The 17,915-nt window shown below is 37.8% G+C and overlaps 1 pseudogene; it reads right to left on the bottom strand.

Annotated features, from left to right (window-relative positions):
* Positions 1–5,209: 5,209 nt before the first annotated feature.
* Positions 5,210–6,813, bottom strand: LOC116560980 (annotated as a pseudogene).
* Positions 6,814–17,915: the final 11,102 nt, after the last annotated feature.

The following is a 17,915-nucleotide window of genomic DNA, read 5'->3' as shown; positions in this document are numbered from 1 at the left end:
AGGATGTCCATTCTCACCACTCCTGTTCAACATAGTACTGTAAGTCCTAGCCAGAGCAATCAGGAAAGGGAAAAAAATTAAAGACATTCAAATAGGAAGAGAGAAAGTCAAACTATCTTTCTTTGCAAGTGGTATGATTGTATAATTATGAAATCCCATAGTCTCTGCCCACAAGATTCATAAGCTGATGAAATGTAGCAAAGTTTTAGCATACAAAATCAATGCACAAAAATAAGCATTTCTATACACCAATAATGGCCAAGCTAAGAGCCAAACCAAAAATGCAATCTCATTCACAATAGCCACACACACACAAATACAATACCTAGGAACACAGGTAACCAGGGAGGTGAAAGATCTCTATAACAAAAATTACAAAGCACTGCTGAATCAGGAATGACACAAACAAATGGAAAAACATTCCATGCTCAAGAATAGGAAGAAACAATATTGTTAAAATTGCCATACTGCCCAAGGCAATCTACAGATTCAATGCTATTCCTATCAAACCATCAAGGATATTCTTCACGGAATTAGAAAAAACTATTCTAAAATTCCTATGAAACAACAACAACAGCAAAAAAAGCCCAAATAGCCAAAGCAATCCTAAGCAAAAAGATCAAGGCTGGAGTATCACATTATTTGACTTCAAACTGTACTATAATGCTACAGTAACAAAAACAGCATGTCACTGGTACAAAAAAAGACACATAGACCAATGGAACAGCATAGAGAGCCCAGAAATAAAGCCGTAAACATAAAACCATCTGATCTTTGACAAAATCAACAAAATCAAGAGGAAAAGGACTTCTTATTCAATAATTGGCACTAACTGCCTAGTCATATACAGAAGACTGAAACTGGGCTCCTTTATAACATCATATACAAAAATCAATTCAAGATGGATTAAAGCCTTGAGTGTATAACCTGAAACTATAAAAATCCTTGAATAAAACCTAGGAAATACCATTCTGAACATAGGCCCGGCAAAGATTTTTATGACAAAGATGCCAAGAGCAATTGCAACAAAAACAAAAATTGACAAGCGGGACCTAATTAAACTAAAGAACTTCTACACAGCAAAAGAAACTATCAACAGAGTAAACAACCCATAGAATGAGAGAAAATATGTTTAAATTATGCATCTGAGAAAGGTATAATATCTACAATCTGTAAGAAACTTCAATTAATAAGCAAAAACCAAGCAGCCCTATTAAAAAGTAGGCAAAGGATGTGAACAGACATTTTTCAAAAGAAGACATACAAATGGCTAATAAGATAGGAAAAATGCTCAACATTATTAATCCCTAGAAAAATTCAAATCAAAACCATAATGGGATGCCATCTCACATCAGTCAGAATGGCTGTATTAAAAAGTCAAAAAATAATAGATGTTGGTAAGGCTGTGAAGAAAAGGGAAGGAATGCTTATACACAGTGGGAATGCAAATTACTTCAGCCACTGTGGAAAGCACTTTGGAGATTTCTCAAAGAACTTAGAACTACCATTTGGGTACATATCCCATTACTAGATATATATCCAAAAATATATATTGTTCTATCATAAAACACATGCACATGTATATTCATTGCAGCATTATTTGCAGTAGCAGAGACATGGAATCAGCCTAAATGCTAGATTTAGATAGACTGGATAACAAAAGTGTAGTACATATATACCATGAAATACTATGTAGATCATATCCTTTGCAGCAATGTGGGTAGGGCTGGAGGACACTATCCTAAGTGAACTAACGCAGGAACAGAACACTAGATACTGCATATTCTGACTTATAAGTGGGAGCTAAACATTGGGTATACATGGACACAAAGAGGAAAAAAATAGACACTGGAGCATACCTGAGGGTGGAAGCTGGGAGGAGGGTGAGGATCAAAAAAGTACATATTGGATACTATGCTTATTTCCTGTGTCATGGAAAAATCTGTACATTAAACCCTTTTGGTATGCAATACACTTATATAACAAGCCTGCACATATACCCCTGAAACTAAAAGTTAATAAAATAACAATTATGATATGATTATTGTCTCATAAATAAAATCAGAGGGGTTAAGTGGCTTGCCCAAAGACATGGAAGTTGCCAGTCCAGAGTAAAGACAGCATCCCAGGACTCTGAACTTCAGGATCAGTACTTTTTGTTTTCTTAACATCATCAAGGAAAGACTGGCTCTGACTTTATCTGTTCCCTACAAATCGTTGCCAAATTAAAATTGGGCAGACACAACAAAGGAGACTAAGCAAACTTTTCTTAGCTACCTTTTATTGCTTTGGCTTTCCTTTTCTTTTTCAGTCCTTAATGAAACTGAGAGTAAGGTCATGGAAGGAATTGGGGGAGGTCTGCAGCATGAGACATTTAGATGGCAGAAGTTACAGAGGGATAATTCATGTGTCTCCATCTAGTTGGAGGGAGAGACCTGGGCAAGGATGTAGGGAAGGAGGATGGGCAAGATAGGCCCTTTTGGAATACAGATGGAAAAATATGTATTTTATGAGCACAAATTATTTTTAAATTGTTAGTTCAGCTAGAATCCAGGGTACGTCCTTTGAGATTGTGTGTATGCATGGATTATTTCTTAAATAAAGAAATAATTTTAAGAAATGAATGATGGCTGGGCACAGTAGCTCATGCCTGTAATCCTAGCACTTTGGGAGGCTGAGGTGGGTGGATCACCTGAGATCAAGAGTTTGAGACCAGCCTGACCAACATGGTGAAACCCCATATCTACTGAAAAAATACAAAAATTAGCTGGGAGTGGTGGTGAGTGCCTGTAATCCCAACTACTCGGGAGGTTGAGGCAGGAGAATCGCTTAAGATCCATTAAGGTTTCTTACACAGAGATTAGGTAAGCAGGTAACCAAACCAATCAGTTGTTTTACTTTCTATAATTAGATAGCCAATTAAGTTGAACGGAAAAAACTGTCAATCATATATAATAACAGCAACAAAATCAGTGTCTGATTCAAGAAAAGTTCTTGTTTGAGAACAGTTGGGTTGAAATAGCTTAAAAGAGCTAAGGAGTTAGAGGTGAAAAGATGAGAAGTATTGATTTCAAAACTTTTTGGTCAAATCGTTTTGGTCTGGTTATTTATCCAGAGGGCAACTGTTTATTTTTACAGAGGTTTCTGGGGACAGGATGTTGAAGGGACCAAGGTAATGGAAAGAAATCATTAATTTTTTGTGTTTTCCTCAGAATATAATGTAGCATGCATGGATTTATCTCCCTAGAGTGTAGCATCACGGCAAGAATTTGCCAAGTGACTCTTAATTTTGCCACATAATTCACAGACTTAAACGTATCATCCCACTTTAGGTCCTCCAGAGTAACCTAAAGGATTTATAGCCTTTTCTGTCTGAAGGATTTAGAGTATTTTCTGACCTGAATTCCTGTCTATTGAGGATTACTCTGATGATTTCTTAAAAGTTGGATTTGTGCGTCTAAAAATCCACAAGATTTCAAGAAAGCTAACGAATTCTCAGTGCCCTCCTTAAATACAGAGTGCCTAAGTCCTTTGCTAGCAGAGCCAGCAATTATACAAATATTAAATTAGAATCTTGTCAGAGAAACACAGAAAAGGAACTGGTGACATTAAATAAGACTTTAACCATATATACTCAATGAAATTATAATGCTGGCATCAACAAAAGCATTTTGTCCTTAAGTGTTTAGAATTTTGTCTGTGTAGACACTAACCTAAGGATTCTGTCAACATAGCTTGTCTTCATAGCTCTAATATAAAGCTCAGGTCAGTGAAATAGATATCAAAAGATTTGTATATTACCTTTTCAATTTTGTTGTTTTTCAAATATTTATGAAATAAAAGTCAATCATATATGGAGAAGGTAGAAAAATTAAACAGTACCATAAACATAAAATGAAAAATAAGTCCTGGACCCTTCATGTCCTTCTTCTACCCAAAGACAATCTTTTAACTTTTTTAGTGGTTTCTTCTATTCTTGTCCTTTTTTCTAAATGACAAACATACTTATTTTCTTACCCCTCCTCCTACCATTGCCTATTATGTCAGTATTAATTAAATTTATACCTTGTATAAATTCATTATAACTATGAACATACTATTTATTGTGGGGCAAAATCATATATATATATATATATACACACACACACACACACACACACATTCTCCTCTTTTCAGCAGTGTTTTTTACCTTATCAAATTTTTCCACATGTAATACTTGCTACCCATGTATTCTCCCCACACTGCCCAAGGAGTGCTCCAAAATGCTTCATAATATTCACTATTTTACTGAATAGCTTCTCTGTAAAGATATCCAGTTGAGATCTCTCTGTCCTCACTCCACTGTGGGCTGCAGAGTCAGTGACCTGGGCCTCCTCTTAGCGGTGCTATTGAGTTGGCTCCTCTTTTTGTTTTACTTCCTGACTTTACTGTAGTCTATTCTCCAGCGAAAGGGTGGTTCCCTTTGAAAGGGTGCATGAAAGGTAAAATATCCTCTACATTTAAGAATATGTCTTCATTCTGTCGTCAATAAAAATGTGAGACTGAAAATTATTTTGCTTCATCAATCATTTTGTATGTGTTACTCCATTGTCTGTTAACTTAAAAAGCTATCTCTTTTATAAGTTGATGCCATTCTCAGCCTACAATCTTTTTAATGTGAGCTAAGGTTTTTGCCTGGAGATTGTAGTGTCTTCTCTGTTCCCATTGATGTGCACTGATGTGGGGCTTTTTCTAGTCAATGTGCTAGGCATTTGATGCCCTCCAATTTTTTCCTTTAAAAGTTTTTAAATTAGCTTTGCTAAGATATAATTAACACAGCTCACAATTCATTCCTTTAAAGAATACAATTAAATCATTTTTAAGTATATCCACAGCTATCTGCAACCATCACCAAAGACAAATTTACATTTTTATCAACACAGAGAACCCCCACACCCTTTAGCTCTCAAACTCCATTCTCTATCCTTCTCATCCTTAAGTAACTACAAATCTACTTTACGTTTCTATAATTTTGTCTATTTGGGACATTTCATGTAAAAGAAGTCATATAATTTGTGATATTTTGTGGCTTCTTTCATGTTTTTAAGTTCTTCCATGTTGTAGCATATATCAGCATAATATAAGTATATATAAGTATAATATGACTTATTTTCTTAGGGTAAAATAATATTACATTAAATAAATATCCTCTATTTTCTAAATATCATAAACCCATAAGTGAGCTTATTTATGCTAAATGAAGGTTGTAGCCTGGATTGATACAAAATAGTAAAAAGCACTACTCCAACCTTTTTCCTATTGTGATCCACAGTGCTTAATGTGGACAACATTAATGGCCTGGTGCACTAAAGGAAAGAAGGCAGAAGTTATGCAAAATAATTGAATGTAGGCAATTGCTAAGGCAGGTACTTAGTACTAAGTCTGGCCTATATTACTTGCGGGCAAGCAGCCATTGGTGATTCCTAAAATATCCATCTGTATTAACATAATAGTTTAGGAATAAATAGTGAGAAACCTCAGAAGCCAATGAAAAGGTATTTCATCTGTCCAGAGCCTCTCCCAACTAAGGTGGGGGATGAGCTTTTTAAAAGTGCTCTGCTCTATCTGCAGTGGGATCTCATCAGACCCTATTGATAAGGTTCAGAATGAAGCAAGATAAATCCTTAGTAATGAAGTTCATCCTCCAGGAGTGATGAACAATTTCATGACCAAAAATTAGTTTTCCAAAGAGCCTTTGTGATGGAGTCCAGTGATGTGACCTGAGTCTCAGTTAAGAAGCATCCGATTTCCTTTTCTTCATTCATGTCCTGGCCCTTCCTATGAGATTCCCAGCTTCCTGTTATGTATTGGTCAGTGCTCTAAGTTTGGAGGTCTCAAGGTCCAGATTTTGCTTGCGGTTTCTGGCAGCAAAGACTGTGTGGAGTCCTGTTCTGGGTCACCATCTGGTTGTTCAGGCTGGTGTGTTAGAGGTCTGGGGTGGTTCTGCTCTAGACAAGGCTTGACCACACCATCCTCTGCATCTAGAGTCACATTCCACATTTCAGGGTTGTCTCCAAGAATCTCCCTACTCTTCTCAACTGACAGGGCGAAGGTGTTTTTCCATCTGCTCCTGGAACTGCTGCTGCAGCTGCTTTTGCTGGAGCTTCTGCTGCCACGCGGCCTCTCTCTCCATGGTGGATGAGCTCACAAGTAGGGAGCTGCAGTCCTTGTTCCCCTGAATCACAATGTAGCTTTGTCTGCAAGGAGAGGTCAACTCTTGTAGTTGTGGATGTCCCAGGGTCGTGTTCGGTTAGCAGCTGTTATGTCCACAGATGGTTCAAAATCTTGTCTCTTTGCTTTACTTAAATCCACTTCAAGAGGCAACTGGCGTGGAAGCTTATTTAGTGACCTGAGGTAGTCTTTGTCCAGAATACATTTTCCAAGTGCATTCCCAAAACTCCTGAGCGCTTGCTTCAATCCATCTGTCACTGCCTCCTTCCTTGCCTTCTACAAAGATGAGGCCTTGGACTTGAGGCCGTAACACCACAACCCACAACTTCATGATTTGAACTGTTCTTCAACTGGACCCTCACAAATGCACAGACTCCCACGTAGAACTTGCCATTGTTGAGGTCAACAAAATCCACATTCTGCTGCTTGATGAAGTGTGCCCCACCATTGTAACCAAACATCTCATTGGCCAGATTAATTACCCAATGACCCTCAGTGTAACACATCTTCTGGCCTCCTCTGGTCATGTGCTAGCTACTTATGTATTCTGGGCCTGGCCTCTGCCTCAGGGCCTTCAGGATGACCTGGTACTCTTCTGGTGTGTACTGGCATTGTTCAAAGCATATCAAGCTGCCATGAGGAGTAGAACTCCCAAAAATTGCTTCCTCAGTGCCAGACACCTTGATTCTGGTTGGCCTCTCTGGCACCACACAGTGCACGCAGGGAGCTCAATCTACCCTATTTTGTCTATCCACTCAACTTGTTGAGGGTCATTTGAGTTGTTTCCACTTTTTGGCTATTGTACATAGCACTACTTTGAACACCCATCCATATATTTTTGTTTGAACATCTGCTTTCAAATATTTTGTGCGTAAACCTGAGTTTAATTGTTGGGTCCTATGGTAATTCAATGTTTAATTAATTGAGGAACTGTCAAATTATAGTTCAGAATGGCTGCGCCATTCAAATTCTCATCAGCAAAGTATAAGGGTTCCAATTTCACCATATCCTTACCAACACTTGTTTTTTGTTGTTTTAAAATTATTATTATAGCTATCCTAATGGATGTGAAATGGTGTCTTATTATGGTTTTGATTTGCATTTTCCTAATAATAATGATGAGCATGTTTTATGTGCTCGTTGGACATTTGCATATCCTCCTTGAAAAGATATCTATTTTTTTTTTTTTTTTTTTTTTTTTTTTTTTTTTGAGACGGAGTTTCGCTCTTGTTACCCAGGCTGGAGTGCAATGGCGCGATCTCGGCTCACCGCAACCTCCGCCTCCCGGGTTCAGGCAATTCTCCTGCCTCAGTCTCCTGAGTAGCTGGGATTACAGGCACGCGCCACCATGCCCAGCTAATTTTTTGTAGTTTTAGGGGAGACGGGGTTTCACCACGTTGACCAGGATGGTCTTGATCTCTTGATCTCATGATCCACCCGCCTCGGCCTCCCAAAGTGCTGGGATTACAGGCGTGAGCCACCGCGCCCGGCCAAGATATCTATTTTTATCTTTTGCCCATTGTTTCTTTTTTGTTGAGTTAGAAGAGATTTTAAAATATATATTATTGGTACTACATCCTTATTAGACACAGAATTTGCAAATGTTTTTTTCAATTCTGGAGATCGTGTTTTCACTTTCTTGATAGTGTACTTTGATATACAAAAGTTTTAATTTTTAGGAATTCAAACTTATCTTTTTTCTCTTTCATTGTTTGTATTTTTGGTGTTATATATAAGAAATCATTGTTAAATAAAAGGCCATGAAAATTTATGCCTATGTTTACTTCTACGAGTTTCAGCTCTTATGTTTAAGTCTTTGATCCATTTGGATTATTATTTTTTTAACATTTGAAGTAAGGGTCTAGCTTCATACTTCTGCATGTAGCTATTGAATGGCACTGGCACCAACTGTTGAAGAGACTATTATTTTCTACATGAATACTCTTGGCATCATTGTCAAAAATCAGTTGATCACAGACACACAGGTCTATTTATGAACACACAATTCTATGTCATTGATCTGTATGCCTATCCTAGTACCAGTAACACTCTATCTCAATTACTGTTGTTTTGTGGTAAACTATGAAATTAGAAAGGATAAATCCTCCTACTTTGTTATTCTATTTTAAGATTGATTTGGCCCTTCTGGGTTCCTTGAAGTTCAATGTGAATTTTAGATTCAGCTACAAAGAAGTAGCCCAAAGTCTGACAAGGATGATGTTGAATCTGTAGACTAATTTGGGGAGTACAGCCATTGTACGTTTTTATCTTCTTTAATTTCCTTCAACAATATTTTGTAGTTTTGAAAATATGTTTTGTACTTCTTTTGTTAAATTCATTACTAAGTATGAATTACTTAGACATATCCTTCTGTTGTAAGAAATTTTATCATGATTTCTTTGACCATTTCTCTTCTTCCATTCCCTCTCGTCTTTTTTTCTGGAACTCATCTTGGTTGAATGTAGGAATTCCTCTGGGATTTATTGCTTTATTCCCCTCTTTAAAAAAAAAAACAACAACAGTTTCTTTGTTTTACTGTGTGAGAGTTTTCCATGACTCTATCTTCCAACTCTTTTATTAAACTTATTTTGATAATAACATGTTTAATTTCTAATAATCCTTATTTTTCTTATTTTATATACTTTTTCTTATTTTATGCATGCATTATTTTCTTATCTCTTTGATGATTCTAATTATAGGTTTTTAAAAAGTTCTTTTTTGTTCTTTGCACACTTTTTTTTGTAGTTATATGTGTATATATATATATATATATACACACAAGGCATATTATATGTGCAGTTGTCTATGGTCAACTGATTTTTGACAATGATGCCAAGAGAATGTGTGGGCGTGGGTGTGCATGTGTCTGTATACACATATATAAATACACACATATGTATACATACATATACATATAAACATATATAGATATATACACATATACATACACATATATACATATGTATACATACATAGATATGTATATACACATATACACGTAATTTTTTAATAGAAACCACCCTCTCTTTCTTGGGACTAGATATTCAACTTTTTTTTTCTCCTTCCTAATTCATAGTTTCCTTAGCAACATCATCCAGGCAGAGAAGCTATGTAAACACTTAGAGATGTAGACAACAAGTAATGAAAGAAAGCATATCTATACATAAACCATTATTTATGCCTGTTTTCATTTTTTACATTAAGATGTAAACATTCTCTTATCCTAAAGAGTAGTGAAAAAACAGAAACAAAAACGAAAAACAGATTAAGACTTTAAAAATAGCTGGTAAGAAATTTCCAAGTGTTACTGCAAACATGAATTCAAACACCAAACATTACTAAATATAACTTATCAATTCAATGATAGGGATGTAGCTCCTGAATCAAAGGGGTAGGAGCTATAAAATATCAATATATAGCAAAATCACAATTAACCAGAATGTTCCAAATTCCTGTTTAATTTACTATTTATAAGAAAATTATTTGTTTTAACTATTAGTTTAGAAAACTTTTGTAAATGGAGCCACTTCACTTTCCTGGCTCAGTAAGTATAAAATGCCAAACACAATTCAATGTTGTTTTGATGATTTAGGATCATGTGATGCCTGGGCATCTCCTAGAATATTCATAATTTCTGTGCAGCTTTGTTAGAGGCAAAAAACTGGAATGAACTACAGCTTCTTGTTTTAAATAAATCTCTGATATCATAAGCTTATTGTTTTCCTTTTACCTAATTTTCCTAAAAGAAGGATGCAGACAAAGATTCCAGTTAGCCAAGATTTTATAGTTCTAGACATATCCACACAACTAGTTCAGGCAGTACACTGCACAAAGATGTAATGAGGATGGGGCTTGGGGAGCTATGTGCAGTTTGTAAATTAATTCTCTATTACCAACCCCATATCCTACCCATTCTTCTGCCAGTGAGATTGTGAGACTTTAACCTTTCTCATTCAAATTCTATAGAGAAAGAACCCCAGTCTCTTGAATATGCATTATTGGAGGTACCTGCTGCATGGGAATTAAAGATTTCTGAAATTCTGCTGATGAGCAGTCAGGAAGGTTTGACCACTCCACACAACTTTAACTCGTATCTTCTTTTACAGCTTTTCACCTTATCCCCACCCGCAGCCATGCCAGGTGATGTAAAATCCTTTCAGATGTTGCTCACTGACCACTCCTTAGGCTTTGACATCTTCCAACAAGATAATTGGTTCTGTTCTTCTATCAGCTTTTTGCCTTCCAGAATTGTGTTAAGCTCTCTCTCTCACCCATGAATATTACTTTCTTCAAACCCATAAGTTTTTTAAAATCAGTTTATTCCCTCATTTTAGTGGAGTTTAGAGAAGAACAAGAGATAAACATGAGTGGTAAACTTGATGTGTTTCACAGAAATCTTACACCTCTTGTATTTCTACTTGAGAAATTGCTTCCCTACATTTTCCATCTGTTCCAATTTCATGGGGTTCTACTTGGATCATCAATTGCAAGAGGCTGCCTTCTGACCACAGAGGTGGGCATGTAATTCAGGGCTAGTCAGTGATAGACTCTATATGTTTTCCACATGATTTTTTTCAGGTGTAGTTATAATGGGATAATCAGAGTACTTGGAGCTGGAGGAAGCATAACCTTTTATCTAAAGATAATAAAAACGTGGTTGGTATGCAATTCTGGAGCTCCCAGTGGTCACGTTTTCACCACATGGAGAAAATCTGTCAAGCAGAGAGAATGATGTCAAGCTGAAAAGAGGGATTGGCGGAGAACTAAAATATCGAAAACTAGTATTAAAGTTCTGGAACTCAGTCATGCCTGAGCCTTGCTTACCTCTGAAACTTTACAGAAATGAGCAAATGGGCAGATCGAAGATGGCTGAAAAGAAACAGCTCTGGAGTGCAGTTCCCAGCAAGAGCAACACAGAAGGTGTGTTATCACTGCATTTACAAACGAGGTACCAGGTGCATCTCAATGGGACTGTTTGCACAGTGGGTGTAGCCCAAGAAAGGCAAGCCAAGGCAGGGTAGGGTGCTGCCTCGCTCGGGAAGTGCAATCCCCGGAGGACTCCTGTCCCTACACAACAGAGGCCACTGGTGCTTTTCCATCCACTCCAGCACTCTGGTTCAGATATAGCTGCTTTTCCTACAGTTTTTACTGCCTACAGACCAGGAGATTCCCAGTCCAAAAAGCACCAGGAGTTTCCAGCACAGCTGTTTCAGCCGGTGCCATGGGTTTCTGCACAAAAACTCACACAAATCTGGGTGGCTGTTTCAACTGGTGCTTGGAATGCCTGGGAGACAGAACCACCCATTCAACTGTAAAAGAGGCAGCTGAAAGCAGGGAGACAGGTGATCTGGCTAAGTGGTTCCCACCACCACAAAGACCAGCAATCTGAAACACTCTGGATTCAGAGTTTTGCAGCAAGTGCAGCTGGACTTGGGATGGTCCAGCTCTGTCAGGGGAAGGGTGTCCGCCATTACTGAGGCAGTCCACCACTACTGAGGCAATTCACCATTACTGAGGCAGTCTGCCATTATTGAGGCAATCTGCCATTACTGAGGCAGTCCACAATTACTGAGGCAGACCGTCATTACTGACTAGCTTGTAGGGTACGAGGCAGACAGTTCTAACTGTACCTATGTAAACAAAACCACAAGCAGCTGGGCAGAGCCCGAGGAAGCTCAGCAATGCCTCTTCTGGCAGACTGTGCTTAGACTACCTCTTTACTGGGCAGGGCATCTCTGAAAAAAGGCAGCAGCATGTCAGGAACTTATAAATAAAGCCCCAATTCCCAGGATAGAGCATCTGGTAAAAGAGGCGGTTATGAGTTCGACTGCAGCAGACTTAAACTTACCTGCCCAGCAGCTCCAAACAGAACAACAGAGCTCCCAGCACAGCACTTGAGCTCTGATAAGGGACAGACTGTTTCCTTAAGGGGCTCCTCGAAACCTGTAGATCCAAAGAGACACCTCATAAAGGAGAGCTCTAGCTGACATCTGGTGGGTACCTTTCTGGAAAAAAGATAACAGAAGAAGAAATCGGCAGCAACCCTTACTGTTCTATAGCTTCCATGGGTGATCCCCAGGTTAGCAGGGTCTGGAGTGGACCTCCAGCAGTCCTGCAGCAGAGGGGCCTGAGTGTTAGAAGGAAAACTAAAAAACAGAAAGGAATAGCTTCAACATCAACAAAAAGGATGCCCACTCAGAGACTCCATCCAAAAGTCACCAACTACAAAGACCACAGATAGATAAATCCGTGAAGATGGGAAGAAACCAGTGCAAAAAGGATGAAAACACCAAAAACCAGAATGCCTCTCCTCCTCCAAGGGATCACAACTCCTCACCAGCAAGGGAACAAAGCTGGATGGGGAATAAGCCTGATGAACTGACAGAAGCGGGCTTCATTAGGTGGGTAGTAACAAACTTCTCTGAGCTAAAAGAACATGTTCTAACCCAATGCAATGAATCTAAGAACCTTGAAAAAAGGTTTGATGAAATGCTAACTAGAATAACCAACTTAGAGAAGAATATAAATGACTCAATGGAACTGAAAAACACAGCACGAGAACTTAGCGAAGCATACACAAATTTCAATAGCCAATTCAACCAAGCAGAAGAAAGGATATCAGAGATTGAAGATCAACTCAATTAAATAGAATGTGAAAGCAAGATTAGAGAAAAAAAAGTGAAAAGAAATAAACAAAGTCTCCAAGAAATATGAGAATATGTGAAAAGACCTAATCTATGTTTGATAGGTGTTCCTGAATGTGACAGGGAGAATGAATCCAAGCTGGAAAACACTCTTCAGGATATTATGCAGGAGAACTTCTCCAACCTCGCAAGATAGGCCAACATTCAAGTCCAGGAAATACAGAGAACGCCACAAAGATATTCCTCAAGAAGAGCAACCCCAAGGCACATCCATGGTTGAAATGAAGGAAAAAATGCTAAGGGAAGCCAGAGAGAAAGGTCAGGTTACCCACAAAGGGAAGCCCATCAGACTCATAGCGAATCTCTTGGCAGAAACTCTACAAGCCAGAAGAGAGTGGGGGCCAATATTCAACATCCTTAAAGAGAAGAACTTTCAACCTAGAATTTCATATTCAGCCAAACTAAGCTTCATAACAAAGGAGAAATAAAATCCTTTATGAACAAGCAATTGCTGAGGGATTTTGACACCACCAGGCCTGCCTCACAAGAGCTCCTGAAAGAAGCACTAAACCTGGAAAGGAACAACTGGTACCAGCCACTCCAAAAATGTACCAAATGATAAAGACCATTGACACAATGAAGAAACTGTGTCAACTAATGGGAAAAACAACCAGCTAGCATCAAAATGGCAGGATCAAATTCATAAATAACAATATTAACTTGAAATGTAAATGAGCTCAATGCTCCAATCAAAAGAAACAGACTGGCAAATTGGATAAAAAGTCAAAACCCATTGGTGTGCTTTATTTAGGAAAACCATCTCATTTGCAAGGACACACATAGGCTCAAAATAAAGGGATGGAGGAAGATTTACCAAGCAAATGGAGAGCAAGAAAAAGCAGGAGTTGCAATCCTAGTCATTGATAAAATGGACTTTAAACCAACAAAGATCAAAAGACACAAAGAAGGACATTACATAATGGTAAAATAATCAATGCAACAAGAAGAGTTAATGATCCTAAATATATACACACCCAATACAGGAGCACCCACATACATAAAGCAAGTTCTCAATGACCTACGAAGAGACTTAGACTCTCACACAATAATAGTGGGAGACGTTAACCCTCCACTGTCAATGTTAGACAGATCAACGAGACAGAAAATTAACAGGGATATCCAGGACTTCAACTCAGATCTGGATCATGTGGACCTAATAGATATCTACAGAACTCTCCACCCCAAATCCACAGAATATACATTCTTCTCAGCACCACATGGCACCTACTCTAAAATTGACCACATAATTGGAAGTAAATCACTCCTCAGCAAATGCAAAAAACGGAAATCATAACAATCTCTCAGACAAGAGTGCAATCAAATTAGAACTCAGGATTAAGAAACCAACTCAGAATTGCACAACTTCATGGAAACTGAACAACTGGCTCCTGAATGTTCACTGGATAAACAATGAAATGAAGGCAGAAATAAAGATATTCTTCAAAACCAATGAGAATGAAGACACAACTTACCAGAATCTCTGGGACACATTTAAAGCAGTGTCTAGAGGGAAATTCACAGCAATAAATACCCACATGAGAAGTGAGGAAAGATCTATAATTGACACCCTATCATCAAAATTGAAAGAGCTAGAGGAGCAAGAAAAAAAAAAAAAAACTCAAAAGCTAGCAGAAGACAAGAAATAACTAAGATCAGAGCAGAACTGAAGGAGACAGAGACACAAAAAACCCTTCAAAAAAATCAATAAATCCAGGAGCTGTTTTTTTGAAAAGATCAACAAAATAGACAGATTGCTAGCCAGATTACTAAAAAAGAAAAGAGAGAGGAATCAAACAGATGCAATAAAAAACAATAAAGGGGATATCACTACTGATTCCACAGAAATACAAACTACCATCAGAGATTACTACAAACAACTCTATGCACATAAACCAGTAAACCTGGAAGAAATGGATAAATTCCTGGACGCTTGAACCCTCCCAAGCCTAAACCAGGAAAAAGCTGAAACCCTGAATAGACCAATAACAAAGGCTGAAGTAGAGTCAGCAATTAATAGCCTACTAACCAAAAAAAAGCCCAGGTCCAGACAGGTTCACAGCTGAATTCTACCGGACATACGAAGAGGAGCTGGTACCACTCCTACTGAAACTATTTCAAACAGTCCAAAAAGAGGGAATCCTTCCCAAATCATTTTATGAGCCCAACATAATCCTGATACCAAAACCTGGCAGAGACTCAAAAAAAAAAAAAAATAGAAAACTTCAGGCCAATATCCATGATGAACATAGATGCAAAAATCTTCAATAAAATACTGGCAAACCAATTGCAACAGCACATCAAAAAGCTTATACATCACCATCAAGCAGGCTTCATCCCAGGGATGCAAGGCTGGTTCAACATATGCAAGTCTATAAACGTAATCCATCACATAAACCAAACCAAAGACAAAAAGCACATGATTATTTCAATAGATGCAGAGAAGGACTTCAACAAAATTCATCAGTGCTTTATGCTAAAAACTCTCAAACTAGGTATCAATGGAACGTATCTCAAAATAATAAAAGCTATTTACAACAAACCCACAGCCAATATCATACTGAATGGGCAAAAACTGGAAGCATTCCCTTTGAAATCTGGTACTAGACAAGGATGCCCTCTCTCACCACTTCGATATAGTTCGATATAGTATTGGAAGTTCTAGCCGGAACAATCAGTCAAGAAAAAGAAATAAAGTGTATTCAATTAGGAAAGTAGTAGGGCAAATTGTGTCTATATGCAGATGACATGATTATATATTTAGAAGAACCCATTGTCTCATCCCAAAATCTCCTGAAACTGATAAGCAACTTGAGCAAAGTGTCAAGATACAAAATCAATGTTCAGAAATCATAAGCATTCCTACACACCAATAACAGACTAACAGAGAGTCAAATCAAGAGCGAACTCCCATTCACGCTACAAAGAGAATAAAATGCCTAGGAATATAACTAACAAAGGATGTAAAGAACCTCTTCAAGGAGAACTACAAACCACTGCTCAAGGAAATAAGAGATGACAAACTGATGGAAAAACATTCCATGCTCATGGTGAGGAAGAATCAATATTGTGAAAATGGCCATAATGCCCAAAGTAATTTATAGATTCAATGCTATCCCCATCAAGTTACCAATGACCTTCTTCACAGAACTGGAAAAAGCCACCTTAAACTTCTTATGGAACCAAAGGAGAGCCCACATAGCCGAGACAATCACAAGCAAAAACAACAAAGCTGGAGGCATCATGCTACCTGACTTCAAACTATACTACTAGGCTACAGTAATCAAAACAGCATGGCATAGGTACCAAAACAGAGATGTAGACCTATGTGACAGAACAGAGGGCTCAGAGGCCATGCCACACATCTACAACCATATGATCTTTGACAAACCTGACAAAAGCAAGCAATGGGGAAAGGATTCCCTGTTTAATAAATGGTGTTGGGAAAACTGGCTTGCCATTTACAGAAAGCAGAAATTGGACCCCTTACTGACACCTTACTCTAAAATTAACGCCAGATGCATAAAGACTTAAATATAAGACCTAACACCATAAAAACCCTAGAAGAAAACCTAGGCAAAACCATTCAAGACACAGACATAGGCAAGGACTTCATGACTAAAACACCAAAATCATTGCAACAAAAGCCAAATTAGACAAATGGGATCTAATTAAACTCCAGAGCTTTTGTACCGCAAAAGAAACAATCATTAGAGTGTACTGGCAACCAACAGAATGGGAAAAAATTTTTGCAATCTACCCATTTGACAAAGGGCTAATATCCAGAATCTACAAAGAACTAAAACAGATTTACAAGAAAAAAACAAACTCACTCAAAAGTTGCCAAGGATATGAATAGACACATTTCAAAAGAAGACATATATGAGGCCAAAAAACATATGAAAAAATGCTCATCATCACTGGTCATTAGAGAAATGTGAATAAAAACTACACTGAGACATCATCTCATGCCAGTTAGAATGGCGATCATCAAAAAATCTGGAGACAACAGATGATGGAGAGAATGTGGAGAAATAGGAATACTTTTACACTGTTGGTGGGAGTCTTAATTAGCTCAGCCATTGTGGAAGACAGTGTGACAATTCATCATGGATCTAGAAATAGAAATTCCATTTGACCCAGCAGTCACATTACTTGGTATATATCCAAAGAATTATAAATTGTTCTGTTATAAAGACACATGCACACATATGTTCATTGTGACACTGTTTACAACAGCAAAGACTTGGAACCAACCCAAATGCCCATGGATGATAGACTGGACAAGGAAAATGTGGCACATATATACCATGGAATACTATGTAGCCATAAAAAACAATGTGTTTGTGTCCTTTGTAGGGAAATGAATGAATCTGGAAACCATCATTCTCAGCAAACTGACACAAGAACAGAAAATCAAGCAATGCATGTTCTTATTCACAGGCAGGTATTGAACATTGAGAACACATGGACACAGGGAGGGGAGCATCACACACTGGTGTCTGTTGTGGGGGGCTAGTGGAGGGACAACAGGGGGTGGGGAGGTTGGGAGAGATAACAAGGGGATAAATGCCAGATATAGGTGACGGGTGAATGGAGACAGCAAACCACCTTGTCATGTGTGTACCTCTGCAACAATCCTGCATGATCTGCACATATACCCCAGAACCCAAAGTACAAAAAAAAAAAAAAAAAAAAAAAAGAAATGAGCAAACAAATACCTATTTCAAAATACACAAGATTAAAATTGGTTTCCATTTCCAGCAATCTGATGTATCTTAACTAATGCTATGTTGTTCTAATGGAACCATATGTGGGATTTTGTTAGAAATATCTTACTTTTATTGAATGAAAATAAAATTTTCTAAAACAAAATAAGGTATTGGAATTCTTCATACAAAACAAACATGACTCAAACTGGTCAAAGCACATCATTGCTTTCATATAAAGGAAAATTCAAGGGATTGATCAAGTGTAACTGGATATAGGTATTGAAAAATGTCT

Source organism: Sapajus apella, unplaced genomic scaffold, assembly GCF_009761245.1.
Source record: "Sapajus apella isolate SASKATOON/1434 unplaced genomic scaffold, GSC_monkey_1.0 scaffold28, whole genome shotgun sequence".
NCBI lineage: Eukaryota > Metazoa > Chordata > Mammalia > Primates > Cebidae > Sapajus > Sapajus apella.
This window is presented reverse-complemented; position numbering and strand designations above follow the sequence as displayed.